At 44.0% G+C, this 24569-nt stretch overlaps 1 long non-coding RNA gene across 1 annotated transcript in view; it reads left to right on the forward strand.

Annotated features, from left to right (window-relative positions):
- Positions 1-19278, forward strand: part of LOC144596201 (uncharacterized) — a 35377-nt gene extending 16099 nt beyond the window's left edge. Inside the window, exon 3 of the long non-coding RNA XR_013547576.1 lies at positions 17006-19278. This is a non-coding gene — a long non-coding RNA (uncharacterized LOC144596201). The remainder of the gene's footprint in view (positions 1-17005) is intronic.
- Positions 19279-24569: the final 5291 nt, after the last annotated feature.

A 24569-nucleotide genomic window follows, 5' to 3' on the forward strand; every position in this document is an offset into this window, starting at 1 on the left:
ACATTTGTCCACTGAACACAGAGTCTTCACCTTTCATCTGGTAGCAATTGTGTCAGGTTGCTCGTGGTAACCCAAATTAAATTTGTACCTCAGAAGACAGGTTTGAATTTGCAATCGCCTCTAACAAACTTCAGTTTCACTTGACACACAACAGCCAGCTTTAGTTGGCCAATGGTACATGACATCCTGGCACCATCCTTTTTAGGAGCAGGTGCAGGGGAGTGGGGGGGATAACTGTCTGGCGATGTTGTTGTAATAGTACTCGAAGCCTGGATTATTGGCTTTGGAGCATGTTTAAATCCCATCAGAACAGTTAATTAAATTGGTTTCAAATCATAAAATGATAAATAATATACAAAATAGTATTATCGCTAAAATGAAGGCAAGGCGGATTTTAAAATGCTTCACAAAAGGAATATGAAGTCTTTTTTATGTATCCCACTTAGCCACAAGTCTCCAAATGTCTAGCTCAGAAAAATCGTAATGCGGCCATTTTGAATGAATGAATAAGTTTATTGGCCAAGTATGTACACATACAAGGAATGTGCCTCGGTGCTCCGCTCGCAAGTAACAACACGGACATATAGTAAACAATTACGAATAAAGCATAAAACATTAAAACATTAAGAAAACAACATTACAGTTTAAACATGTGAGTGAAATAAACCAGAGCAAAAAGAGACTATAGACTTTTGGTTATTGAGTGGGGCTACTACTCTTGGAAAAAATCTGTTTTTACGTCTGGCTATGGTGTCTTTGACAGTCCAGAGTCGCCTTCCAGTGGGGAGTGCTTCAAAGAGTTTTTGGCCAGGGTGAGTGGGGTCAGAGATGATCTTGCCCGCTCGCTTCCTGGCCCTTTTGTATTTTACAGTTCATCAATGGGGGGAAGGTTGCAGCCAACAACCTTCTCAGCTGATCGAATGATTCATTGCAGCCTCCGGATGTTGTGAGGTGAGGACAGACTCTACGATGGCAGTATAGAATTGGACCATCATTGCCTGTGGCCAATTATGTTTCCTCAGCTGCCGCTGGAAGTATATCCTCTGTTGGGCCTTTTTGACTGTGGAGTCGATGGTGGCTCCCCATTTAAGGTCCTTGGAGATGATGGTTCCAAGGAACTTAAATGACTCCACAGATGTGACTGTGGTGTTGGTGATGGTGATGGTGAGTGGGGGGAGGGGAGGGACTCCTAAAGTCTACAATCAGTTCCACTGTCTTAAGAGTATTGAGCTCCAGGTTGTTACGAAGGCACCAGGATGTCAGCTGTGTCACTTCCTGTCTGTAGGCAGATTCTTCCCCATCCTGGATCAGTGCAATCAGGGTCGTGTCATCCGCAAACCTGAGAAGCTTGACAGAGGAGTCTGTGGAGGTGCAGTTGTTGGTGTAGAGAGAGTAAAGGAGAGGGGAGAGTGCGCAGCCTTGCTCCTATGCTGAGGGTCTGTGGGTCCGAGATGTGCTTTCCCAGCCTCACATGCTGCTTCCTGACTGCCACCCTAACGCTAACCCTAACCGTAACCCTGAGATAAGACTTTGCATATGAGATGAATGGAGCTGAATCTTTGTGAGAGAAAAACTCCTTTGCGATAACTGGGCCAGATGCTGATGTGATGGTTTTAAATCCAAATTCTGTGAAACCTCCAGCCAAAATAGCACAATTATTTGGCAGGACAGTTTGGCAAAGTGCACACACAGCTGCAGTCAGTCCAGCAATATGGTCAGGGTGAACGTAGGATAAAGATGAAGCCAAACACTTCTGTTTTGTACAATACAGATCAGGCTGCTCACAGAAAATATTTTCAGCAGCAAGCCTGATAATCTCATGTTGTTGAACTGCCTAGGGAGCTAGCAATCATCTTTGCAAACTTATCCAATCTTGTTCATAGGTTATCGTTAAATCTCTGGTTAACCACTATCACTGAGGATGGACTGATGCTTGCAAAGCAGTCTGGGTATGCATGGTTTAGTTTCCTCAGCTCAGTTTAGAGATACAGCGCGGAAACACGGATACAGCTTTGGCCCACCGAGTCCGAACAGACCAGTGACCCGCACACACTCGCGCTATCCTCCACACACTAGGGACATTTTAAATTAACCTACAAACCTCTACGTCTTTGGAGTATTGGAGGAAACCAGAGATCCCGGAGAAAGCCCACGCAGGTCACACGGCTGGCAGTGTCTGCAAATGAAGATAGATAGATTCTTGATTAGTGCAGGTGTCAGAGGTTATGCGGAAGTGGCGGCGCCTAACGGCTGCGGCTCGCTAGCAGTCTGTTCGTCTTTTTTCCTTTTTTTTTTGTTGTGTGTCGGTGTTGGGATGGTTTTTTTTGGTTTTTTGTTTGTGTATATGTGGGGGGTGGTGGTGTGGGTGGGGGGGTGGTGGTGTGGGTGGGGGGGGTGGTGGTGTGGGTGGGGGGATGGGGGAAACCTTTCTCTTTTAGGTCTCTTCCTCACGGCGCGGGGTGCAGCTCGGCCGCGGGGCCTTCCATCGCCCGGCATGGCTCGGCCGCGGGACCTAACATCGCCCGGTGCGGCTCGGCCGCTGGACTTAACAGTGCCCGGTGCGGCTCGGCCGCGGGACTTTTCATCGCTGGTGCGGCTCGGCCGCGGGACTTAACATCGCCCGGTGCGGCTCGGCCGCGGGGCCTTCCATCGCCCGGCTCGGCCGCGAGACGTTTCAGCGCCCGGTGCGGCTCGGCCACGGGCCATCCCCTTGCGGGGACTGTGCAGGTCGGTCGGGGACGAGCTGTCTGTCCGTGGGCATGGGGAAGAGAGTGGAAGTTTTGTTGCCTCCATCACAGTGAGGGGGTGTTTGGAGTCACTGTGATGGATGTTTGTGTTGGGGTCATGTGTCTTGTGTTCTTTTTCTTTTTTGTGTGACTGCTATGTAGTTTTGTTCGGTACCTTGGTACCGAATGACAAATAAAGCTCTGTTGATGACAAATAAAGCTCTGTTGACTGTTAAGGCAGGAGATACAGATACAGATACAGAGCTTTATTTGTCATTCGGTACCAAGGGACTGGTGCAGAGAGCAGGGATTTAGATTTCTGGACCACTGGGATCTCTTCTGGGCTAGGGGTGACTTGTACAAAAGGGACGGGTTGCATCTTAACAGCAGGGGGACAAACATTCTGGCAGGCAGGTTTGCTAGTGTGACACCTGTGGCTTTAAACTAAGTAGTGGGGGGGAGGGGTTAACAAATTGTGAATATGAAGATGAGGTAAAAGGGAATACAGGAGATATTGCAAAAGACTCTCGGAAGAATGGGAACAGAAGTTCTAGAGCGGAAAAGAAATTAAGGGCAGGGCCAATTGTGAACGATGTGAGAGGGGAGGTAAATACAGAAGTTAAAGTGTTGTACTTAAATGCGCGTAGTATAAAAAATAAAGTGGATGAGCTTGAGGCTCAGTTAGTCATGGGCAAGTATGATGTTGTAGGGATCACTGAGACATGGCTACAAGAGGACCAGGGCTGGGAACTGAATATTCAGGGGTACACAACGTATAGAAAAGACAGACAGGTGGGCAGAGGGGGTGGGGTTGCTCTGATGGTAAGGAATGATATTCATTCCCTTGCAAGGGGTGACATAGAATCAGGAGATGTTGAATCAGTATGGATAGAAATGAGAAATTGTAAGGGTAAAAAGACCCTAATGGGAGTTATCTATAGGCCCCCAAACAGTAGCCTCGACTTGGGGTGCAAGTTAAATCAGGAGATAAAATTGGCGTGTCAAAAATGTAATGCTACGGTGGTTATGGGAGATTTCAACATGCAGGTAGACTGGGAAAATCAGGTTGGAAATGGACCCCAGGAAAGAGAGTTTGTAGAGTGCCTTCGAGATGGATTCTTAGAACAGCTTGTACTGGAGCCTACCAGGGAGAAGGCAATTCTGGATTTAGTGTTGTGTAATGATCCTGATCTGATAAGGGGACTAGAGGTAAAAGAGCCATTAGGAGGCAGTGATCACAACATGATAAGTTTTACTCTGCAAATGGAAAGGCAGAAGGGAAAATCGGAAGTGTCGGTATTGCAGTATAGCAAAGGGGATTACAGAGGCATGAGGCGGGAGCTGGCCAAAATTGATTGGAAGGAGGCCCTAGCAGGGAAGACGGTAGAACAGCAATGGCAGGTATTCCTGGGAATAATGCAGAGGTTGCAGGATCAATTTATTCCAAAGAGGTGGAAAGACTCTAAGGGGAGTAAGAGACACCTGTGGCTGACAAGGGAAGTCAGGGACAGCATAAAAATTAAGGAGAGGAAGTATAACATAGCAAAGAAGAGTGGGAAGACAGAGGATTGGGACTCTTTTAAAGAGCAACAAAAGTTAACTAAAAAGGCAATACGAGGAGAAAAGATGAGGTACGAGGGTAAACTAGCCAATAATATAAAGGAGGATAGCAAAAGTTTTTTTAGGTACGTGAAGAGGAAAAAAATAGTCAAGGCAAATGTGGGTCCCTTGAAGACAGAAGCAGGGGAATTTATTATGGGGAACAAAGAAATGGCAGACGAGTTAAACCGTTACTTTGGATCTGTCTTCACTGAGGAAGATACACACAATCTCCCAAATGTTCTAGGGGCTGGAGAACCTAGGGTGATGGAGGAACTGAAGGAAATCCACATTAGGCAGGAAATGGTTTTGGGTAGACTGATGGGACTGAAGGCTGATAAATCCCCAGGGCCTGATGGTCTGCATCCCAGAGTACTTAAGGAGGTGGCTCTAGAAATAGTGGAAGCATTGGAGATCATTTTTCAATGTTCTATAGATTCAGGATCAGTTCCTGTGGATTGGAGAATAGCAAATGTTATCCCACTTTTTAAGAAAGGAGGGAGAGAGAAAACGGGTAATTATAGACCAGTTAGTCTGACATCAGTGGTGGGGAAAATGCTGGAGTCAATTATAAAAGACGAAATTGCTGAGCATTTGGATAGCAGTAACGGGATCATTCCGAGTCAGCATGGATTTACGAAGGGGAAATCATGCTTGACAAATCTACTGGAATTTTTTGAGGATGTAACTAGGAAAATTGACAAGGGAGAGTCAGTGGATGTGGTGTACCTCGACTTTCAGAAAGCCTTCGACAAGGTCCCACATAGGAGATTAGTGGGCAAAATTAGGGCACATGGTATTGGGGGTAGGGTACTGACATGGATAGAAAATTGGTTAACAGACAGAAAGCAAAGAGTGGGGATAAATGGGTCCCTTTCGGAATGGCAGGCAGTGACCAGTGGGGTACCGCAAGGTTCGGTGCTGGGACCCCAGCTATTTACGATATACATTAATGACTTAGACGAAGGGATTAAAAGTACCATTAGCAAATTTGCAGATGATACTAAGTTGGGGGGTAGTGTGAATTGTGAGGAAGATGCAATAAGGCTGCAGGGTGACCTGGACAGGTTGTGTGAGTGGGCGGATACATGGCAGATGCAGTTTAATGTAGATAAGTGTGAGGTTATTCACTTTGGAAGTAAGAATAGAAAGGCATATTATTATCTGAATGGTGTCAAGTTAGGAGGAGGGGGCGTTCAACGAGATCTGGGTGTCCTAGTGCATCAGTCAATGAAAGGAAGCATGCAGGTTCAGCAGGCAGTGAAGAAAGCCAATGGAATGTTGGCCTTCGTAACAAGAGGAGTTGAGTATAGGAGCAAAGAGGTCCTTCTACAGTTGTACCGGGCCCTGGTGAGACCGCACCTGGAGTACTGTGTGCAGTTTTGGTCTCCAAATTTGAGGAAGGATATTCTTGCTATGGATGGCGTGCAGCGTAGGTTCACTAGATTAATTCCCGGAATGGCGGGACTGTCGTATGTTGAAAGGCTGGAGCGATTGGGCTTGTATACACTGGAATTTAGAAGGATGAGGGGGGATCTTATTGAAACATATAAGATAATTAGGGGATTGGACACATTAGAGGCAGATAACATGTTCCCAATGTTGGGGGAGTCCAGAACAAGGGGCCACAGTTTGAGAATAAGGGGTAGGCCATTTAGAACGGAGATGAGGAAGAACTTTTTCAGTCAGAGGGTGGTGAAGGTGTGGAATTCTCTGCCTCAGAAGGCAGTGGAGGCCAGTTCGTTGGATGCTTTCAAGAGAGAGCTGGATAGAGCTCTTAAGGATAGCGGAGTGAGGGGGTATGGGGAGAAGGCAGGAACGGGGTACTGATTGATAGTGATCAGCCATGATCGCATTGAATGGCGGTGCTGGCTCGAAGGGCTGAATGGCCTACTCCTGCACCTATTGTCTATTGTCTATTGTCTAACAGTCACAGTAGTTAGTAAACATATCCATCAGGTTTTTAATAATGGAAGAAAATAACTTCAGAAGGTGGCATCAGGTGAAGCCTTATTAATAAACATCATTCCAGATTTAAAAAAAATAATTAGGAATCAAATCCTGTTTTCTTTTAATTAGACTTATTAGATTGCATTAGATATCAAATAATTTATTACTTAATGGACACTGCAACCTTTTTCCAGTTTTGATTTGGTTATCCCTACTTTTGTCATTAACACCCTTAATCTTGTCCTTTTCTTCTCCCTGTGATTGTTGAACAATTTATTTGGCTGCGATATATTCGTACTCTCTTGTCCTATTGATCAAACCTTTCGGTGGGCACTGAAGTAGATAAGTGGGAGAAATAGAGCTATTTTTTCCCCCAAAAGGAAAGGATATCATGAAAACAAGAGAAGCTACCTTTGTAAGCATGAAACAAGCATGTAATGTCAAATGAAAAATGAAAAAAAGGTGGTATTTTCTATTTTACATCTGTACCTTGTGATTGATTATAGTATATTTATTTAATTTGACGGGCCAAAAGGCCTGTTTGCATGCTGTACAATTATTTGACTGCTATGACAAGGTAGGCTTGACGTGCCAGCTGCCTAATCCTTATCCTATTGTCCTAACGTTGCCTTTTTTTTCGCAAGTACATTTTAATGATACAACGAGTATTCTGGCCCTCAACCTACATTACTGAAATTATTCTGGTGATTATCACTGCTGTTTAAAGAAGCTTGTGCTGTGTGTGAACAGAATAACCGACTCTTGCATTTCCAGAATACCCTTGATACAGGTGGCGTGTTAGCCTCTGTTGGAAAGCAGGTAAGTGGATATGGAATCATATATACAATGATTCTGAAGAATCATTATGCATTCCGACGAAGGATCTCGACCCGAAACGTCACCTATTCCTTTTCCCCAGAGATGCTGCCTGACCCGCTGAGTTACTCCAGCTTTTTGTGTCTATCTTTGGTGTAAACCACCGTCTGCAGTTCCTTCCTGTATACACTGTATATATAATATGGCAGATTTCTTTCCCTTAAAATAATTATTGAGGTAGATGTTATTTTCATTGTTTTATTATTGATGCTAACTCTTTGTTCTTGCTGATACTAGATTACTCATTACTGGATATTAGACCGAAATTTAGCAACTTACGTTATTGCTCACAAGTACCATCATATACAGAGCAGATCTGGATTGGGTGACAGATTTTCTTCCCTAAAAGACATCAGCGAAACAAATGGATTTTTGCACAGGAGTTAAAAATCCCATTCCAGTTCCACCACCATATCAAACAAGGAAAAATATTTCTGTGTTTTCAAGATGGATGCATCAGATTTAATACTAGATTTGAGATGCTTTACTTTATCGCTCCAGACACTACTAGAATCAGCACATCACCATGCAATAGCATTGTCAACAGAACATTCAAACAGCTTTGCGCTGTAGTTGTGCTTCAGTTATTGTCACTGACCTTCATTGAGCCAATCTAATTCATCATCTTATCTCCAGTGTACAGTCACCTGCAGGGTTGAAGCATTAACTGGATCAGTGGATTTGCGTAGTTGTAATATTACATTTCTGATAGCTGTGCTTCAAACGACTTGGTATCTATGTATCCTTGCAGCCGTCGGTATGAAAAACCTTCACAGTCAGTGATAGATCCCACCACTAGCCACATTTTCCCATCTCCACCCCTTTCTGCCTTCCGTTCCCTGATTAGCTCATCCCTTCCCACCCAAACCACCCCCTCCCCAGGTACCTTCCCCTGCAACCGAAGAAGATGCAGCACCTGTCACAGTTCCTCCTCTGTTTCGACTCTGTCCAGGGACCTCGACAGTCCATTCAGGTTAGGCAGAGGTTCGCTTGCACCTCCTCCAACCTCATCTACTATGTCCGTTGTTCAAGATGTGCACTCTTATACATCGGAGAGACCAAACGCAGAACTGGCTGATCGGTTCGTGGAACACCTTCGCTCAGCCTGCCTGAACCTACCTGATCTCCCGGTTGCTGGACACTTTAATTCTCTTTCCCATTCCTACATAGACCTTTCTGTCCTCGGTCTCCTCTATTGTCAGAGTGAGGCTAAATTCAAATTGGAGGAACAGCATCTTAAATTTCGCTTGGGCAGCTTACAGCCCAATGGTATGAATATTGATTTTTCTCACTTCAGGTAGCCCCGGCATTCCCTCTCTCTCTATCCTTCCCCCACCCAAGTCGCACTAGCTTCGGGTTTTCACCCTACAAACAGCTTAGAACGGTCTGTTTCCTTTATCATCATTACTTTTTTGCATATCTTTCATTCTTTGTTCTTTATCTCTCCACATCGCCATCTATATCTCTCGTCTCCCTTATCCCTAAGCAGTCTGAAGAAGGGTCTTGACCCGAAACGTCACCCATTCCTTCTCTCCACAGATGCTGCCTGTCCTGCTGAGTTACTCCAGCTTTTTGTGTCTATCATCAATAAAGCATCGGCAAGTAACAGTTCTGTCTCCACAATTATGAATCATATCAGGCTCAAAGATAAAACAGGAAAATGTCAACACAGTCAGTTACGTCCAAAGCCAGCCACTCCTTCCGACTAGTCTCTTTAATCCTTGATTATCTTTGATATTGAACTTTTCTTATTGCAGCATCAATAGTCAATAGTCAATAGTCAATAGTCAATTTATTTGTCACATACACATAAATGTGCAGTGAAATGATTTTTTTTTTTAAAAAGCATATCGATTTATCAACCCAAGCAGTCTTCATGACAACTTTGATATGTTCTTCACCATTTGGAAATTGGGTCAGAAGTCAATGAAAGTTAATGAAACTGCTAGAGCATCTGTTTCCTTCATTATTCCTACAAGATAATTTCAACACAAAGGGTGGTGGGCGTATGGAACAAGCTGCCAGAGGAGGTAGTTGAGGCGGGGACTTTAGCAACATTTAAGAAACCGTTAGACAGGTACATGAATAGGACAGGTTTAGAGGGATATGGGCAGGTGGCACTATTGTGGCTGGGACATGTTGGCCGGTGTGGACAAGTTGGACCAAAGGGCCTGTTTCCACGTTGTGTGACTCGACGACTCTAATATAGATTTGAGACAATGAGGCAAAAAATAAGTTGGTTTAACGTCTCTTTAGATGACCGGCATTGTATTCAGGGTTGGACCTCGTGTAAATGTCATGAAAGTGTTCTCTTCTTTACTTTCCTGACTTTTAACTGCTGCATAAATAAAGCTGGACAAAAAAAGATATTGATAGCCTTGAGTATCAGTGATGTTACTCAGCTGAAGACAAGAGCCACTGCAAGATGTTTCAGCCTAGCAGCACTGCGTGATGTCGAACCCTTTTCACAGTAAATATCCCTGCAATGTACTCCAGAAAAAAATCTCACCATTCCCTCTCCATCTTGGCCCTCAAGCTTTTATAATGAACAGTGAATGAAAATCAAACAAATCCCCGCAGATGCTGGAAATGCAAAATAATTATGACTGAAAAATACTCAGCGGAACAGGCAGCATCTGCAGAGTGACAAAGTTAAGATTTTGATAGCACAGTGACACAGCTGATAGTGCTGGAGCCTCATAGTACCAAAGAATTGAGTTGGATCCTGACTTTAGACTTTAGAGATGCAGCACGGAAACAGGCTCTTCGGCCCTCTGACTCCACACTGACCAGCGATCGGCCCAACACTAGCATTATCCTACACATTAGGTATCATTTACAATTTACAGAAGCTAATTAACTTGCAAACCTGTACGTCTTTGGAGCATGGCAGGAAACCGGAGCACACGGAGAAATCCCATGCAGTCACAGGGAGAACATGCAAATTCTGTGCACACAGCACCCGCATTCAGGATCGAACCAGGTTCTCTGGCGCTATAAGGCAACAACTCTACCGCTGCACTACTGTGGCGCCCCGACCTCAGGTGCTGTGTGTGGAGCTTCACGTTCTCCCTGTGACTGCTTGGATTTCTTCCAAGTGCTTCGGTTTCCTTCCACATCCCAAAGGCATGCAGGTTTGTCGGTTAATTGGCTCTGTAAATTGTCCCTCGTGTGTAGGGAATGGATGCAAAAATGGGATAACATTTCAGGCCAGGGATTCCTCACCAGAATGGTTTCAACTGGAAATGTTAAGTCTGTTTCTCATTCCACAGATGATCCCTGGCTGTTTCCAATGTTTTCAGATTTTATTTATGGTAGACAGACCTGCCTGTGGCCCAAACATTCTTTCCAGGTGAGACAGAGGTTCACCTGCACCTCCTCCAACCTCATCTATTGCATCCGCTGCTCTAGATGTCAACTTATCTATATCGGCGAAACCAAGCGCAGGCTCGGCGATCGCTTCGCTGAACACCTGCGCTCGGTCCGCATTAACGCAACTGATCTCCCGGTGGCCCAGCACTTTAACTCCCCCTCCCATTCCCAGTCTGACCTCTCTGTCATGGGCCTCCTCCAGTGCCATAGTGAGGCCCGCCGGAAATTGGAGGAGCAGCACCTCATATTTCGCCTGGGCAGTTTGCGGCCCGGTGGTATGAACGTCGACTTCTCCAACTTCAGATAGCTCCTCTGTCCCTCCCTTCCCCTCCTCCTTCCCAGATCACCCTCTATCTTCCTGTCTCCACCTATATCCTTCCTTTGTCCCACCCCCGACATCAGTCTGAAGAAGGGTCTCGACCCGAAATGTCACCCATTCCTTCTCTCCCGAGATGCTGCCTGACCTGCTGAGTTACTCCAGCATTTTGTGAATAAATCGATTTGTACCAGCATCTGCAGTTATTTTCTTATATGCCTGTAAAATTGATCTTGGAAGATTTGCCCTTATGGGGAAGTCAATTCTGCTCCCTTGCTCAGACCTCTACTTAAAATAGGGGAGCAGGCTTTCATGACATTATTGGAGTTCCATCAATATATTTAAAGGTGATCTTCTCTGATTTGGCTTCAGCCATCCTGCTTATAAGTTTAAACTGCGATCAATACAGGATAACAATGCAAGTTATTTTCTTCCAACCAAGGTCTGGTTTTAGCAAACCAGTATTGGAATATAACTTTTGTTAGTTGTTTTGCTAATGTTAAGATATTAGATGTAACGTTAATTATTAAGTATTAATTTTCAAAGTGTTTTATTGTCATATGTCCTGAAACGGAACAATGAAACTCTTACTTGCAGTAGCACAACAGATACGGTTATATAAAACATTGTACGCTGTAAACATCGCAATAAACAACAATGCGGTCAGAATGTAAAAACCAAACAATAATAGGTCAAAGACAAAAACAATGCTCCAAAGTCTATGTAGTTCTGAGCTTAGTCGGAGGTTGTGGTGTTTAATAAGCCTGATGGTTGTTGGGAAGAGGCTGCTCCTGAACCGGGATGTTACAGTTTTCAAGCTCCTATAACCTTCTTCCCAATAGCAGGAGTGAAATGAGAGCATGTTGTGGGTCTCTGACGATGCTAGCTGCCTTTGAGGCAATGACTCCTGTGGATCCATTCGATGGTGGGGAGATCAGTACCCGTAATTGACTGGGCAGTGTTCTCCATTTTTTCCAATTGTCTTCATTTCTGGACATTCAATTTGCTGAACCAGGCCATGACACATCAATATGCCCTCTGCTGTACACCTGTACAAATTCAAGAGAGTATTCACATACTGAATCTCCTCAATACTCTAAGGAAGTTGAGAGCAAGGTGGTTGTTCTGGCTCCATTCGGTCAACTGATCGTTCTCGTAATTCTAAGTTGAAGCGTACTGAAATTAATTTAAAAAGTAAAGATAACAATGCATTGCTTAGAAAAGGGAGCAGTAAAATAATATTGTGTGACAAGAAAGTGACTTCAAGGCACACAATATGGTTAAGATGGAAGGTAGAGGCAAGACGGGTTTGAAACATGGTCAAATTTGATTTTAAAATGCAGAGGCATGAGTTTTAAACTTGCAAGCTATTAGTAAGATCATTAGCTGGCACTCCAGCCGCAAGAAATGTTGTTAACAAGATCAAAGATTCCCAAGATGTGCATTTCTTAGTAGAGACGAGGAACCCTGCCGTACAGTAATTATGAATGCAAGGCAGAGAGAAAGGATAAATAAAATCGTAGGCTTAGACAAAAGATCAATAAACCAAGAGGGAAAGAAATGATTAAAGGGAGACACATAGGAAGCTGAGCCAAATATGGAACACATTACCCAAACAAAGCAATCATAAAACAACAGCAAAGAGAGACACCAGAAGAGATTTGTTTATATATTCTAAAACAATTTGGTTTACAGTAGGGTTTTCGAGAAATCAAAGAAATATTCTGATCGCAATATTAAAATGCTAACAATCAGCAAGTGCTCAACAAGGGAAGCTGATAAGCTCTTTATTAGCTGAATATGAGACTACAAAAAAAAGATAGATCAAACAAGGGCTGCGTTCTACTCATCCGTGTCTTTCAGGGCTATAAAGGCTTTAATCTCGGGGACTTCAGATTCTACAGTGCATTCAGAAAGTATTCAGACCACTTCACTTTTTCCACATTTTGCTACGTTACAGCCTTATTTTAAAATGGATTAAATTCATTTTTTTAATCATCAATCTACACACAATACCCCATAATTAAAAAATGAAAACAGGTGTTTAGAAATTTTTGCAAGGTAATTAAAAAGAAATAACTGAAATATCACATTTACATAAGTATTCAGACCCTTTACTCAGTACTTTGTTGAGGCACCTTTGGCAGCGACTACAGCCTTAAGTCCTCTTGGGTATGACGCTACAAGCTTGGCACACCTGTATTTGGGTAATTTCTCCCATTCTTCGCTGCAGATCCTCTCAAGCTCTGTCAGGTTAGATGGGGAGCGTTGATGCACAGTTATTTTCAGGTCCCTCCAGAGATGTTCAATCGGGTTCAAATCTGGGCTCTGGCTGGGACACCCAAGGACATCACAGACTTGTCACGAAGCCACTCTTGTATTGTCTTGGCTATGTGCTTAGGGTCATTGTCCTGTTGGAAGGTGAACCTTCACCCCAGTCTGAGGTCCAGAACACTCTGGAACAGGTTTTCATCAAAGATCTCTCTGTACTTTGCTCTGTTCATCTTTCCCTTGATCCTGACTAGTCTCCCAGTTCCTGCCGCTGAAAAACATCCCTACAGCATGATGCTGCCACCACCATGCTTCACCGTACGTATGGTATTGGCCAGGTGATGAGTGGTGCCGCTTGGCATTCAGGCCAAAGAGTTCAATCTTGGTTTCATCAGACCAGAGAATCTTGTTTCTCATGGTCTGAGAGTCCTTTAGGTCCCTTTTGGCAAACTCCAAGCAGGCTGTCATGTGCCTTTTACTGAGGAGTGGCTTCCGTCTGGCCACTCTACCATAAAGGCCTGATTGGTGGAGTGCTGCGGATATAGTTGTCCTTCTGGAAGGTTCTCCCATCTTCACAGAGGAACTCTGGAGCTCTGTCAGAGTGACCATCGGATTCTTGGTCACCTCCCTGACCAAGGCCTTTCTCCCCCGATTGCTCAGTTTGGCTGGGCAGCCAGCTCTATGAAGAGTCCTGGTGGTTCCAAAGTTCTTCCATTGAAGAATGAGGGAGGCCACTGTGCTCTTCGGGACCTGCAATGCTGCAAAAATTGTTTTATACCCTTCCCCAGATCTGTGTCTCGACACAATCCTGTCTCAGAGGTCTACGGACAATTCCTTTGTCTTCATGGCTTGGTTTTTGCTCTGACATGCACTGTCAACTGTGGGACCTTATATAGACAGGTGTGTGCCTTTCCAAATCATGTCCAATCAATTTAATTTACCACTGGTGGACTCCAATCAAGTTGTAGAAACATCTCAAAGATAATCAATGGAAACAGGATGAACATCAGCTCAATTTTGAGTGTCACAGCAAAGGGTCTGAATACTTATGTAAATGTGATATTTCATTTATTTCTTTTTAATTGCTTTGCAAACATTTCTAAATACCTGTTTGTTTAGAAACCACTTAAATCACAGGTATAAAATAATGCTTGTACTGCACAAAGTCCAAGGGGAATTTGGGTACCATGTGTTAAATAGAAATTACCATCAACAGTTTATGAAATTATTCTGTGAGTTAACTCTTAAAATTAAAATGTTGTTTTGCTATTATTTGATGTTGGTATTTAGTTCAGTTTATTGTCACAGTACCGAGGAACAATGAAGAGCTTTTGTTGCGTGCTAACCAGTCAGCAGATAGACCATACGTGATTACAATTCAGCATGATTATAATCCACAGTATGCAAATACATGATAAAGGGAATAACGTTTAGTGCAAAGTTAAGTCCTATTAATGATAGTCTGAGGGTCTCCAATGAGGTATTGTGTAGGAAGGAACTGCAGATGCTGGTTTAAACCTAAGTTAGACACAAAAACCTGGAGTAACTCTGTAGGACAGGCAGCATCCCTGGAGCGAACGAATGGGTGATGTTTCGGGGAAAGACTCTGAAGGGGTCTCACAAGGAAATGCATATTTTAACCACATAGTGAACCACTTCATTATTTATTCTATGCAACATCAATTAAACTTGATATTTTGGACAGTAGGTCTAAAGCTGTGATGGGAACCGCCAAGCGTTTCTACTCCATGCTGTGCGCGTTGTCTGAGGAACTCTGCCTGAAACTTGGCTGGCATACTTGGCCACCAATGGTGGGTGGCACAGTGACACAGCGAGTAGAACTGCTCTCTCAGAGCACCAACATTCCTGGCCCAATTCCGGGCCTGTGATCCTGTCTGCTGTATGTGAAGTTTGCACATTCTCTGTAAACACCTGGATTTCTTCTTGGTACTCCAATTTCCCCTCAATCCCCAAAGTTATGCAAGTTGGTAGTTTAATAGGCAACTGTAAATTGCTTCCCAGTATATAGTGTGGTAGAATTTAGTTTTAGTTTAGTTTCTTTAGTAATAAAGAAACAGCGTGGAAACAAGCCCCCGTTCCACCGTGTCTGCGCCAACCAGTGATCACCCACACACTGGCACTATTCTACACACTAGGGGCAATTTACAATTTTTACCAAAGCCAATTAGCCCACAAACTTGTAAGTCCATGGAATGTGAGAGGAAACCGGAGCATCCAGAGAAAGCTCATGCAGTCACGGGGAGAATGTACAAAATCCGTACAGACAGCACCAGTAATTAGGATCGAACCGGGGCCTCTTGTGCTGGTAAGGCAGCAACTCTATCGCTGTGTTACCATGCCCCCCACAAGAATCTGGGGGAAGTTGTCCACACATGAAAGGCTACAGGGAAAAATTGGTTTGGATTTCAGTTTAGGATTGCTCTATGAGCCAGCATAGGCTTGCTAAATCAAATATCCTCTCTCTATGTCACATAGAGATGTGTATCAGGAGGGGATTACTCACGAATCCTAACAAGTGATTCTTTCACAATGGTGAGAATGAGGTATTAAAGGCGAGGACCTCATCCTTGATCTGGAAACATTCCAATGTGGAGATGAGGGAGACTAAGAGAGGCAAACTTCAAATATTGTGTAGGAAGGAACTGCAGATGCTGGTTTAAACTGAAGTTAGACACAAAAGGCTGGAGCTACTCAGCGAGACAGGCAGCATCTCTGGAGAGAAGGAATGGGTGACATTTCAGGTCGAGACCCTTCTTCAGAGCCTTGAGTCTGAAGAAGGGTCTCAATCCAAAACCTCACCCCTTCCTTCTCTCCAGAGAAGCTGCCTGTCTCGCTGAGTTGCTCCAGCATTTTGTGCCTAACTTGGAATATCGATTGGGTATAGGTTGGAGAATAAGAAAATGCATCAATCCCCCCCCTTTGCCGACTGAGAAAACACTTTTTCCTAAGCCTGGGCCCATTTTATGTCAGTTTCCCAAGACTAACCCTACGCACATTCAAAAACATGTAAATTAACAAGGAAATGCTTTCATATCCAATCCTTTCTTTGCATCCTCTTGAAAGGATGGATATAGGGTATCATCAGCTCGTTTTGGAAACAGCTCAATCATATCATCTCAGGTTAGAATCTTTTTCACAAATCCTATCCAAGGAATGCTTGTAAGGCAGCCCCTTGCTCCAAACCCTCACAATGACCTGAGACTCCACCACTGGTATAATTACTTTAGAAACGTGTATCATATCGATGACAAATACCACATGTTCTGGATCTCTATCTTTGGCCATAGCCAGCCACTAATTTCAAAGTTGAATGAGCTATGCCAATAGCTGTAAAGAGGGTTTTTTTAGGACCGTTATTCTTCGTTTTCATTCAGTTGATGCAAATTATCGTTGCAATTTGCAAACATCAGTCTATTTACTTGATGTGCAAATGACTTGCAATGCCATTATAATTTATTGCTCTGTTTTTGGCATGATATTTAAGGAAGGTTTATCTTTTCATGGTTTTATGCATATTCAGGATTTAAGTCTCTCTAGGATACAGTGTTCCCACTTGAAGGGAATTAATTGTCTAAATTACTTTTTTAAATCCATAATTCTCATAATTTCCAGATGCCTTGCATCTCTGTATACATTTAATGGTCTAATATTTCAATAATAGCTGCAACATCTTTGCTACTTTTTATCTACCATGAGCATGTCTGGGGAGAATATGCTGCTTAATCAGAGAATGATAAAATGAGGAGCTGTGCCAATTGCTTATTGATGAGGGACATATGGATTTGAACAATTTCGGATCATTAGTCTTTCCTGTGAAAATCTTTTCAAATTGTTTGTTACTAACTTTTTCCTTTGTTTTTTTTTCTCCTCTCAGTTCATGTTGCAATGACCTTTCCATGACACCAAGGCAAAGAAGTATTCCTGCAACCACTTTGAAGTAATTTCCTCACACTACTGATCCCCGAAGATGATTCCTCCTGCTCTCTGGCTCTATGACCACGTTTTAACCCAGACTCACTACCGCAGTCAACCATTGAGGGCTCTGCATTTCATTGATCATCTTTGCTTTCTGCATATCTTCCATTCAATTGCCCTAAGTACCATCTATCTCTCTCGTTCCCCTTTCCCCTGACCCTCAGTATGAAGAAGGGTCTCGACCCAATACGTCACCTATTGCTTTTCTCCAGAGATGCAGCCTGAGCCGCTGAATTACTCCAGCATGTTGTGTCTGGCTTAGGTTCCCTACACCAAGTCATGTTGTGACAGGAAGTAGAGGTGTGAGAGAATTCATTCCTTGAGTTGTAACACCTATTCAGAGGTGCTAACTCTCTCTCTGTGCCCACAGAATAGCTATAGACAACAATTCATATCTCATGTTTCATCTCCTTTCCCTCTACCTGGGTGTCTAACCAAACAGACAATTTGAAACCCATTAGGCTCATGAGATCTCAATGCAATTATTAGTGACTCACCTTCCTCTTCCAGGAGACAAGATACAATTTGCTGGCAGAACATAAAAGTTCAAGCAACATCTGTAGGAGGTAAGGAACTGTCAACATTACGGGTCAAAATCAGACACCGGATGCTGAGTTTCAACCCGAAATGATGGCATTTATTTTATCCCCCTCCTCCCCCCCCCTCCCTTCCCCCCACAATTGCTGCTCAAACTGAGTTCCCCTTGCAGATAGAACCAATGTGCTGGAGCAACTCAGCAGATCAGGGGAAAAAGGATGGGTGACATAGAAACATATAAAATAGGTGCAGGAGTAGACCTTTCGGCCTTTCAAGCCAGCACCACCATTAAATATGATCATGGCTGATCATCCAAAATCAGTACCCCGTTCCTACTTTTTTTCCCATATCCCTTGATTCAGTGAATTGGCCTCCACTGCCTTCTGAGAATTCCACAGATTTACAACTCTCTGGGTGAAAAAGTTTGTCCTCATCTCAGTCCTAAATGGCCTACCCCATATTCTTAAACCATGACACCTGGTTCTGGACTCCCCCGACATGGGGACAACTTTCCTGCATCCAGCCTGTACAATCCCTTAAGAATTTTATATGTTTCTATAAGATCCCCTCTCATCCTTCTAAGTTCCAGTGAACACAAGCCCAGTCGTCCCATTATTTCATCATTAGTCAGTCCCGCCATTCCGGGAATTAACCTGGTGAACCTACGCTGCACTCCCGCAATAGCAAGAATGTCCTTCCTCAAATTAGGAGACCAAAACTGCAAACAATACTCCAGGTGTGGTCTCACCAAAGCCCTGTACAACCACAGTAGGACCTCCCTGCTCCTAAAAAATCATCTCACTACGTTTCCGATCGGGACCTTTCTTCAGACTGCCGTAGAGCTGGCGAGGAGCAGGAATCACAGAGGGGGAACAACGAGGGGGGGCTTGCAGCAGAAGAAGAAGAGAACTCCAAAGTAGGCAGACCTTGAGGAGATTTTGCAACCTCTCCCTAGAACACAGGCTCGTGAATCCTGGCAACACCCCCAAAAATCTTCTCTGCACCCTTTCCAGCTTAATGGCGTGTTCTGAATGGAACAAGAAAGATACATTCATCAGGATTTATTTTTTTTCTGTTCTTTTCAAAGTCGGGAATAGAAGCAAATTGCGGAATCTTATTGAAAGACTAATATTACATAATCAAAACTGCATTTCGACTTTAGAGATACAGCGTAGATACAGGTGCTTCGGCCCACTGGGGCTGCACCGACCAGCGATTACCACTTACCCTAATACTATTCTACACACTAGCGACAATTTTACAATTTTACCAAAGCCAAATTAACTTACAAACCTGCACGTCTTTGGGGTGTGGGAGGAAACCGGAGCACCCGGAGAAAGCCCACGCAGTCACAGGGAGAACGTACAAACTCTGTACAGACACCTGCCGTAGTTACGATCGAACTGGAGCCTCAGGCATTGTAAGACAGCAACTCTACCGCTGCGCCACTGTGCTTAAAATTGGAAAAAAAATTAAAATAATTTCATACAAATTAACATTGCCTGATAATGCTGAAGAACCCAGCCTTTCAATTTCTGCTGTAAAATCTATATTTCAGCAAGAATTGAAGTTCTTTCAATATTAGACCATCTAGGTTCAACCACTTTAGGTTCTTTCAGCCACACAAACCTTCTCTGATGAAATTCTTCAAAGAATATCTCTTTTTATTGAAAAATATATAAAAATCAATGTACACACAGATCCTATCCAGCCCCCCAAAAAATAGAGAGGGATTGCTTTTGTATATAGCATCCATTTTTTTAAGCTTCTCCATCAATAAGTCAGGTGCCTGCCATAATGGATCCTGTACCAATCATCAGTCGGTCACACCTCATCGAGCTCCATATCAGCACGGAGTCAGAATTCATTTATTTCCATGTCAGTTCCTTCCAGTTAGTAGTGGGTCTCAGCTGGTTTTTCTTTGGATCTTGCTGACCTGTGTACCACTCAGCGTGGCAGACCTGCCTGCTCTCACCCTTCTCATCCTGCACAGAAAGAAGTGACCATTAAATATAGATGCTCAAACATTAGAGTCAGCTATAATGACCCAGACCCTGAAACACGGTGATAGATGTCGTGCACAGTGGGTTCATCTCGAGCTCTTTTATTCACTCAAGCGACAAGTGAACACAAACATCTGTTGTTCGCAGTCAGTGTTCACCAGGACTGCAACAACAGTCTTACAAGAGGTGCCGCAGTTTCAAGGCGGTAACAATCCACTGAACTCACACATCACACAACCTGGCCCCAAAACATCGTCAACAAAAGCATTGCGGCATGGTGGTCCATGTTCACAAGGTCATAAGGAATAGGAGTAGAATTAGACCATTCGGCCCATCAACACACATCTAGCTCCCTCACCCTGAACATACTTAGGGACAATATATATAATTATTTGGATAAACAAGGCCTGATTAGAAACAGTCAACATGGATTTGTGCCTGGAAGGTCATGCTTGACTAATCTTCTTGAATTTTTTGAAGAGGTTACCAGGGAAATTGATAAGGGCAAGGCTGTGGATGTTGTCCATATGGACTTCAGTAAGGCATTTGACAAGGTTCCACATGGAAGGTTGATTAAGAAGGTTAAATCGTTGGGTATTAATAGTGAGGTTGCAAGATGGATTCAACAATGGCTGAATGGGAGATACCAGAGGGTAATGGTTGACAATTGTATGTCAGGTTGGAGGCCAGTGTCTAGTGGAGTACCCCAAGGATCTGTGTTGGGTCCACTGTTGTTTGTCATTTACATTAATGATCTGGATGATGGTGTGGCAAATTGGATTAGTAAATATGCAGATGATACTAAGATAGGTGGTGTAGTTAATAATGAAGTAGAGTTTCAAAGTCTACAGAGAGACTTGGGCCTTTTGGAAGGGTGGGCTGAAAGATGGCAGATGGAGTTTAATGCTGATAAGTGTGAGGTGCTGCATTTTGGTAGGACAAATCAAAATAGGACGTACAGGGTAAATGGTAGGGAATTGAGGAATGTTGTGGAACAGAGGGATCTGGGAATAACTGTGCATTGTTCCCTGAAGGTGGAATCTCTTGTGGATAGGGTGGTGAAGAAGGCGTTTGGTATGCTTGCCTTTATAAATCAGAGCATCGAGTATAGAAGTTGGGATGTAATGTTGAAATTGTACAGGGCATTGGTGAGGCCGAATCTGGAGTATGGTGTGCAGTTCTGGTCGCCAAATTATAGGAAGGATGTCGACAAAATGGAGAGGGTACAGAGGAGATTTACTAGAATGTTGCCTGGGTTTCAGCACTTAAGCTACAGAGAGAGGTTGAACAGGTTGGGTCTTTATTCTTTGGAGCGTAGAAGGCTAAGGGGGGACTTGATAGAGGTTTTTAAAAATTTTAAGAGGGATGGACAGAGTTGACGTGGGTAGGCTTTTCCCTTTGAGAGTGGGGAAGATTCCAACAAGGGGACATAGCTTCAGAATTGAGGGGCAAAAGTTTAGGGGTAACATGAGGGGTAACTTCTTTACTCAGAGGGTGGTGGCTGTATGGAATGGGCTTCCGGTGGAAGTGGTGGAGGCAGGCTCGATTTTATTATTTAAGAGTAAATTGGATAGGTATATGGATAAGAGGGGATTGGAGGGTTATGGTCTGAGAGCAGGTAGATGAGACTAGGTCAGGGAGAGTGGTCGGCGTGGACTGGTAGGGCCGAACGGGCCTGTTTCCGTGCTGTAGTTGTTATATGGTTATATGGTTATATAGGATCCCCCCAGGGTTGCGTCCTTAGCCCCCTACTGTACTCCCTGTACACACATGACTGTGGGGCCAGGTTTAGCTCAAACTCCATCATCAAGTTTGATGATGACACTGTGGTGGTGGGCCGGATCTCCAACAACGATGAGAAGGCCTACCGGGAGGAGGTGGTTGATCTGGCACTCTGGTGTCAGGACAATAGCCTCCTCTTTAATATCACTAAAACGAAGGAGCTGATTGTGGACTTTAGAAGGGCTAAACATCCAAGGACGTACACGCCACTGGAGATAAATGGGTCACGCCACTGGAGATAAGTGGATAGGGTGAGCAGTTTTAAATACTTGGGAGTCCACATCACAGAGGATCTGACATGGGCATCACACATTGCCGCACTGGTGGGTAAGGCAAAGCAGCGCCTTTACCACCTTAGGCAGCTGAGGAAATTCAGAGTGTCTCTGAGGATCCTTCATTGCTTCTACTCTGGGGCTGTAGAGAGCATCCTGTCCGGCAACATTACAGTCTGGTTTGGGAACAGCTCTGCCCAGGACAGGATGGCCCTGCAGAGAGTAGTGCGTTCGGCAGAACGCACCATGGGAACTACACTCGTCCCCCTGCAGGACTTATACATCAGGAGGTGCAGGTCCAGAGCAAGCAAGATTATGAGGGACCCCTGCCACCCCAGTAACGGACTGTTCCAGATGCTACGGTCAGCCAAACGCCTCCGCTGTCACGCTGTGAAAACGGAGAGGATGAGACGGAGTTTCTTCCCACAGGCCATCAGGACTGTCAACTTTTATAACTCCAGAGACTAAATTTTTGTCTACACTATAGTAACTTATTAACTTTATTTATATGCTTGTAACTGTAATTCTTTTTTGTGCACAATCCGCAGGCATTGCCACTTTCATTTCACTGCACATCGTGTATGTGTATGTGACAAATAAACTTGACTTGACTTGACATTGAATCATGGTTGTTCTATCTTTCCTTCCAAACCCCATTCTCCTGCCTTCTCGCCATAATCTCTGAGATTCGTTTAAAGATCCCAAGAATCTGGCTCCTCACAAACTCCCCGACAATTCATTGACAGCTGTTTTTTAAATTTGGTTTCTTCCACGCTGTAAAAAACATCCATCTCTATACCCCTGACAATTCTCAACGTATAAGTGCATAGCAGTCACAGTCCGTGGCTCTCCCTGAAGCTGTGGTGATTGCCATTTGCAAGGAAACCTTAGGCTACTCTAACAAGCTGAACCAGCACTGGGCTCCATCCCACAGCAGCCAATCAGACCTACCTTGCCACCACTGCTGACCAAGCTGAGGTGAACCAGGCCCTATCTGAACTAAAGATATCAAGGCCACTGGAATTGAAATCCTAAAACCTGGTCGTGAACCACCCACATTGAAGTGGCAGCCAAGAAGGCACGCCAACGTTTTTACTTCCTTAGGAGACTGGGAAAATTTGGCATGTCTGCAATGACTCTCACAAACTTCTACAGATGCACCATGGAAAGCATACTGCCGGTTCCCATCACAGCCTGGTTTGGCCGCAATTCTGTGCAAGACCACGAGAAATTGCAGAGTTGTCGATGTCGCTCAATCCATCACACAGACCAGACTCACTAATCTAACTACACTTCACGATGCTTTGGAAGAGCAGCCAACATAATCAAAGGCTGGTCCCACCCTGGTCACTCCTACTCACCACTCCTGTTAGGCAAAAGATACAGAAGCTTGAAGCTGCAAACGACCATACTCAGGAATAGTTTCTTTATTAATAACAATCAGTCTTTAACAAAGTTAAACATAGAAAAAAGGTGCAGGAGGAGGCCATTTGGCCCTTAGAGCCAGCACCGCCATTCATTGTGACCATGGCTGATCAGTAACCTGTGCCTGCCTTCTCCCCATATCCCTTGATTCCATTAGCCCTTAGAACTCCATCTAACTCTCTTTTAAATTCATCCAGTGAATTGGCCTCCACTGCCTTCTGTGACAGAGAATTCCACAAATTCACCACTCTCTGGGTGAAAAAGTTTTTTCTCATCTCAGTTTTAAAAGGCCTCCCCTTTATTCTTAGACTGTGTTCCTTGGTTCTGGACTCCCCCAACATTGGGAGCATTTTTCCTGCACCTAGCTTGTCTGGTCCTTTTATAATTTTATACGTTTCTATAAGATCCCCTTTCTAAATTCCAGTGAATACAAGCCCAGTCTTTCCAATCTTTCCTCATATGACAGTCCCGCCATCCCAGGGATTAACCTTGTGATCCTACGTTGCACTGCCTCAATAGCAAGGATGTCCTTCCTCAAATTAGGAGACCAAAACTGTACACAATACTCCAGATGTGGTCTCGCCAGGGCCCTGTTCCACTGCAGAAGGACCTCTTTAATCCTATACTCAAATCCTCTCGTTATGAAGGCCAACATGTCATTAACTTTCTTCACTGCCCGCTGTACCTGCATGTTTACTTTCAATGACTAGTGAAGAAGGACACCCAAGTTTCGTTGCACTTCCTTTTTTCCTAATCTGACACCATTGAGATAATAATCTGCCTCCTTATTCTTGCTGACAAAGTGGATAACCTCACATTTATCTACATTATACTGCATCTGCCATGCATCTACCCACTCACTCAACCTGTTCAAGTCACCCTGCAACCTCTTAGCGTCCTCTTCACAGTTCACACTGCCACCCAGCTTTGTGCCATCTGCAAATTTGCTAGTATTATTTTTAATTCCATCATCTAAATCATTAATATATATAGTAAAAAGTTGCAGCCCCAGCACTGAGCTGCACTCCACTCGCCACTGCCTGCCATTCTGAAAGGGACCCATTTATTCCTCCTCTTTATTTCCTGTCTGCCAACCAATTCTCTTTCCATGTCAATACCCTACCCCCAATACCATGTGCTCTAATTTTGCCCACTAATCTCCTGTGTGGGACCTTATCAAGGGCTTTATGAAAGTCTAGAGACATTACATCCACTGGCTCTCCTTCGTCCATTTTGCTTGTCACGTTCTCAAAAATTTCCAGAAGATTAGTCAAGCAGGAATTCCCCTTCTTAAATCCATGCTGACTTGGACCAACCCTTTTACTGCAATGTTATAAGATATAACCACATGATATTGCATCAGAACTGCAGTTTCCCTGGCCATTAACAGTTACACACACCTCAGAAATCTCTGTAAGAGTTACGAGAAATATTATAATGTTAA

This window comes from Rhinoraja longicauda, chromosome 8, assembly GCF_053455715.1.
Source record: "Rhinoraja longicauda isolate Sanriku21f chromosome 8, sRhiLon1.1, whole genome shotgun sequence".
Taxonomy (NCBI): domain Eukaryota; kingdom Metazoa; phylum Chordata; class Chondrichthyes; order Rajiformes; family Arhynchobatidae; genus Rhinoraja; species Rhinoraja longicauda.